The sequence below is a fragment of the Neopelma chrysocephalum genome, unplaced genomic scaffold (assembly GCF_003984885.1).
Source record: "Neopelma chrysocephalum unplaced genomic scaffold, ASM398488v2 Primary Assembly neopelma1_196, whole genome shotgun sequence".
Classification (NCBI taxonomy): domain Eukaryota; kingdom Metazoa; phylum Chordata; class Aves; order Passeriformes; family Pipridae; genus Neopelma; species Neopelma chrysocephalum.
In genome coordinates, this window is record NW_020897858.1 from 242,139 (window position 1) to 248,138 (window position 6,000).

The 6,000-nt window shown below is 63.5% G+C and overlaps 1 protein-coding gene across 1 annotated transcript in view; it reads right to left on the bottom strand.

Moving 5' to 3' along the window:
• Positions 1 to 6,000, bottom strand: part of AGRN (agrin) — a 112,494-nt gene that overhangs the window by 56,478 nt on the left and 50,016 nt on the right. The gene's annotated exons all lie outside the window — the stretch shown is intronic.

Here is a 6,000-nt window from a genome sequence, read left to right on the forward strand (position 1 = left end):
CCTGTGCAAGGATGAGGTAACAGAGCACAGCAGCAATACGTGGATGTATCCACGCCCAAATGTGGGATCTCCTCAGCCACAGCAGGGATCAGTTAAACAATCCAACCTCAGGGAAAAAACTCCCCCACCTTGCCCCAAACCCTCTGTTTATTCCTCAGAGCAAAAGAGCAGGGAGCCAGGGAGACACATTCCCACCTATATATAGTGACAGGGCTCCAAGGTCCAGCTTGGAACAGGGGAGCAGCAGTCCTTGGCCAGGGCAGCACTCCCAGGAGCCCTGCCGAGATCCCCAGCTCCCAAACGGGCTGGCTGCATCCCCCCAGAGCATCCCCCACACTCGGACCTCAGGCAGCACAGCAGGACACAGTATTTTGGGGCCGGGACAGGGCACACCCCGGGTGCTGGCACAGCTCAGAGCACCGTGCAGGGGGGGAGCTGGGCCGGCCCACGCACACCCGCCCTCCCAGCTCCGCTCCACCCTTCGGGGCCAACATCACGGCAGGGGAAAGTGGGGCAGAGCTGTGAAGCTGTCACCTCCCTGCATCCTCCCCAGGCAGCAGCAGGCAAGCGCTGAGCTCCCCGGTGAAGCCCAGCTGGCAGCGCTGGGAGCCCGGGCTGACCCCAGCCCTGCCTGTCCCTGCCTGTCCCTCCCCGGCCTCCCGCCCGCCCGGGGGACACCTACAGTTATTGAGGAAGAGCAGCACGGCAAATCCCAGCGTGGAGGTGGCCAGGAGGATGAGGCAGATGTTGCAGGGGATCATGAAGTACCGCACCACCAAGGAGACCTTGTGCTGGTACAGCCGGTCCCGCTCCAGGGCCCCCGGCGCCATGGGGTACTGGCAGGCTGTCATGCTGGGCCACCACGCTCAGCCCACCGTCCGTCCATCCATCCACGGCACGGCAGCCACGAGGCTCACATGGATCCCTCTTCCCTCCCCTCCCCGGGCGTCTTCAGGAAAACCTAAGTTTTCCCAGAGGTTCCCATCTCGGCTCGCAGGAGGGCAGGGCGGGCTGGGGGGGCACCTTCAGGGGCAGGAGTTTGTCCCCACGGCTGCCATATCCCAGAGGCACAGCCTGGGGTGAGGTCCGAGCCCGCTCCAGAGGGACGTGCGCCGCTCCCGTGCTCAGCAATCCCTCTGCCAGCCCGGAAGGTGTCAATCCACACCTGCCTGCAGAAAAAAACAACAACCCCAGCGCTGAGAGAGCTCAAGTTCCACGGCCAAGCCCACCGGGACGGGGACGAGCCGGTGCTGGTGTGGGAACGGCACCAACAGGCGCCGGCTCCCGGGAGCGGGGCTGGGACAGGGACAGGGGGTCAGCACGGGACCCCTCTCCTCAGGCTCGCAGCATCTGGAAAATCCATATCCTCTCGGCAGGGATGGCAGGGGGTCTGACCACCCCGGGCAGCCGCCTCTCAGCTCTCAGATCCTTGCTCCAGAAACACGGAGCTTCCCCCGCCGTCCGCGCTCTCCTCCGGGACAGGTGCTCCCGCGTCCAGCAGCCTCCGACCCTCCGCAGGTCCTCGGAGCCAAAAATTCCGGGGGCAGCAGCCCAAGATCCCGGGAGCAGAAGCCCAGAAGGTGCCGGCTCAGTTGTCCCACGCTCCGGCCGAAGGCAGACACTCCCTTTCCCACGGCAAGGCTCCTCTCACGGCCGCGGCACATCCATCCCCGCTCCGCTCCGCGCTCCCTCGCCGACCCTCCTCCGCCAGCTCCCCGGCACCTTCCCAATCCTCCGGCGAGCAGCGAGGGGCCACCACAGCCCTCCTCGGCCCCCTCGGCACGGGCACCCTCCCCGGAGGGGGCCGGCTCGCCGCCTCACGCCGCTGGGACATGCCAGCCCTTCCCGGAGAGATCCCGGCTCCGCGTGGAGCCCGGCATGGAGCGGCGCTGCGGGGAGCGATGGGAGCTGCCTGGGCGGGCGGGCGGGTAAATGGGTGGGTGGGTGAACGCGTGGATGAGGGGATGGATCCCCTAATCCCGGCGGTCTCCGCCCGCCCCACGCGCGGGGAAGGGGCCGCGCAGCATCAAGACAACGGAGCGGACCCGGAGCGCCCGCCCCGCGCCCCGGAGCTTCCCCGCCCGTGTTCCCCCCTTCCCTCCTCCTCCTCCTCTCCTCCCTCCGCCCCTCGGCTCGACCCCGGCAAGGAGAGGGGGGGACACACCGAGCCCCTCCGAGCGCTCGGCGGCCAACAAAGGGGAGCGGGGGCGCAGGGGCGCGGCGCAGACAAAGAGCGGGAGGCGGCGGGGGTCGCGCTGCCCCCGCTCCCCCGGGACACACGCGTGGGCAGGGCAGGGGCGCGGCACTCCGCCCCGACGGGTCCCTCCCCTCCTGGTTGCCTCCATCCCCCCCCGGGGTGAATCCCGGCGGGTAGGGGGTGGAAGGGTGGAAGGGTGGGAGGGGGTGAGCCCATCTCCCCGCCCCAGCCCGCCCGCCCACTCGAGATGCTGAGAGGCGGAGAAACTGCCTCCCCACCGCCCCACCCCAGCATCGCCCACCCCGGAGAGACCCCCAGGGACAGCAGAGCTACGCAAAGAGCAGGAGAAACCCTGGTTGCTGTTTTTTAGGACATCGGTTGTGGAGGGAGGGGGACGGACCGGCACGGACAGGAGGCAAACGATCAGCCGGGGAGCAGGAGCAGGACCCAGCTGTAGGGACCTCTCTGGGTCCCTGCTGGCACTGCCAGAGAGCACGGAGGGGAGGGAAGAGGTGCCAGGACACAGATACACTCCGTGCTGCTCCCTACCTGCGTGCTCCTGTGCCCTCCTCCTGCTTCCCTTGGGCAGGATGCTGCCAGCAAGGATGGGAAAGGTGCCACGAGGACAGCTGGGCTGGGAGCCAGAGGGAGGTGAGGGCCAAGAGCCTGCTGGAGTGAAGGTCCAACCACGGAAGGAGAGCCCTGCTGCAGCCTGAGCAGTCCCTGGTGCCCACATGACAAGTCCAGGCTCCCAGGCCCTCCACTCCATCCCTGCTCTCTGCTCAGGTGGAAACAGCATTCCTGGCAAAACACACAGCCCCCAGCAAGCCATTTCCCTGGCCTTGGTACCCCACATTTAGGGCACCATGACCTGCCACCTCATTTCTAAGCCACCCCAGTCCCTAGTAAACAGGGCTGAGCTCTTCCCCACCACGGAGGAAGTCGGCAGCTCTGGAGAGTCCAAAAAAAACCCAGCAAGAGGAAGGTCCTGCGGTCACAGAGCCACCTGAACACAGCCTGAGCTGACTCTACGCAGCCCTGCCATTCCAGAAGCTGGTTTATCATCCAGGAGGGCTCTTGTGGTCTCCCCTGTCCCTCAGGTGCTGTGGAGGGGCTCTCTGTATCCAGCTGTGTCATGTGCAAGGCAAGGCAAGGTCATCAAACCCCCGTCCTGTGCTCACAGGGCAAGAGGAACACTGGGGGGACGTGGCACTGGGTAACCCCACCGTGGTCAAACTGGGAAGTTCATTGCAGAGAAGCTGCTTCAAGTTCCTCCTGTCTCCACACGCTCAGCAAGGGAAGCACAGCTTCCTCCTGGCCACGGCAGCAGCCACCACACAGACCCACGGCCTTCTCCTCTCCCACTGGGATATCTGGGTGCTGTGGCTCCCTCCAGGCAGCTACAGGCCTGCAGGGGCTGCCCAGCAGCATTCCTGCTGCCCACTCCTCCAAAAAGCAACAACCTGAGACGGGAGAACACCCCCTGCCAGCTGCAGGTTCCCCTCCCAGCCCGGCCTCCTCCCTCCTTCCCTCACCTTGGCAATCCGCCTGGAGCCCCAGGGACACAAACACTGAAGAATCCACCCACCCTCCCCTCCCACGGGGAGATATGGAGGAGACTGGGTGGTCCTTCAGTGGGGCACCTCAGGCACCACAAGCCAGCAGGTCCTGGGGTCTCTGTGTGGGGTTGGCACGGGCGGCCCCACAGCCACACCACAGAGCCACACTGCTCCTCTCTCTCCTCTGTCTCCATGGGCTGGGAGCATCCCGGGTGTCCCAGCACTGTGAGTGCACCTTGCCAAGAGTAGAACAGGGAAGGAGAAAAGCAGAGAACAGAGGGGAGGAAAAAAAATCCAAATCACGTCCCAGAGATTGCTCCTCTTTAAACCTGCGTTGTTCCCTCCTCTCCCTGGGGGCTCCAGAACATGATCCCAGCTTGCTACCAGGCACAGGCTGCATCCCAAGCATCCCAAGCACCCAGCCAGGAGAGCCCACAGCAGCAGGGGGCTGATGGCCCTGTGTCCAAGGGGGAGGGCAGATTGTTGGGCACCCTGAGACATGTTCTCCTCAGGCACACACAGGCTGAGAAGAGCCCCTGAGAGCCCAAGTGCCACCAGAGGGCTCAGCAGGAAACACTCTGCCAGGCTGCCTCTGCCAAGCAGACCCCTGCTGGGAACCACCCCAGGAGCCCCCTCACGAGCAAAGCCCTCTGCCAGGGAGAGGATGGAGCCTCCAGCACAGTATTTTTCCCCTGAAGCATAAACTCGAGTCCCTGTCACTGCTGCCCCGTTTCTGGTTCCCTCCCCGGCTGCCGCAGCCCCGTGGGAATTTCTGGAGCATCACACAAGAAGCAAAGAGCTTCCCAAAAAAACCCAAAAAATGAGCAGTCTCCTGGTCTTCTCCTCCACTTGGCCACTATGTGGCCACTTGGCCTGGTCCTGCATCCTTCTGCTGTGTCCTGGGTGCCAAAGTCCTGCCTGATGCCTTCACCAGGGCGCTGCCCCAGCAGCGTCCCTTTTCCCTCCTGGCCTGCTCCACATCCTTCCCCGCCCCGGGTGGGGCTTCACAGCCACGCAATCCCAGCACATGCAGGCTAAGGCCAAAGGCTTGGCTTTGAAAAATCCCCCAAAGGGAAGCGAGGGCATTTGCATCCTCCCCGTGCATGTTTTCACATGCAAATCAGCCACCGCACAGTCCTCCCTTTCTTCCCGGGTCTGCCAGGGCTCTGTCCCCTCCAGCCATTTGGGGGCCACTTTTAGGGGTGGCCCTGCCTCGGATCTGAGGAGCCTTTGTGTCCTGGGGGAGGCAGGTTCAAACTCCAGCAGGGACAGACTGGCTCATCACCCTCTTGGGAAAGACAAATGCTTCTGCCTTTGCCCCTTGCGAGGTTTTGGGTGAGACTCCATGACCAGAAGAGCCACTTTCACTGGGGAGGCATCACCCTTGCCTGGTCCATCCACGTGGGATGTCATTTTTGCCTGTGACTGTCCCTTTCCCCAGAGCTGGCAGCACATGCTGCCACACCCTCACCACATCCTTTGGTGCCAGGGACAGCCCAACTCCCACCTGCTCTCTCTGCCCACTGTGCCCACTTCCCTTTACACTCCAGTCATGTCCTTCAGGCAGGAAGGACCAAGCAGGACAATCCAGCAAGACCTGGCAAGGCAAAAGAACACATAAAACCCCCCTTTGCTTCCCAACTGACCCAGGATAGCTTGGCCCCTTCCCAGCACCACTACATCTGTCCCTGTCCATACTGGGATGGAACAACCCAGGCAGAGGGGATTTATCCCTTACCCCTCAGCCACACCAGGGCTCCAGAGCAGTCCAGCTCCCATCATCAGTTATTGTACTGCACCTCTGCACCAACAGCCTTTCTCCCCTTCCTCCTCCTCCTCCTCCTCCTCAGGACTGGGAGCACCCTGGCTGAGGCTGTGGGTGTCCAGAGGACGCTCATCCCCAGCAGGGTGCAAGAGGCAGAGAGTCACCACATCTGCCAGGAGAGAGGAGGGAGGGACAAGGGACAGCCGGCCAATTTACCACTCACCCACAGCTGCTGCTCCCCTACTGCAGGCAGGAAAACATTCTGTTTGAGCTAATCCACGTTGCCCCCTGCCCGGTTTTCCAAATGAAAGTGTTCAGTGCATTAAGGGCTCCGCGTGGTCACCAGGCAGCTCAAAGCTGGTGCCGTTAATGGGTTTATTTCTGGGCTTTCACAGCCAGGATGTCACCGCCGGTGCCAAAAAAACGGGCAGGAGGGGCTGGGGGCAGCTGGCTGAGAGCAGTGGGGCAGGATGGTGGGG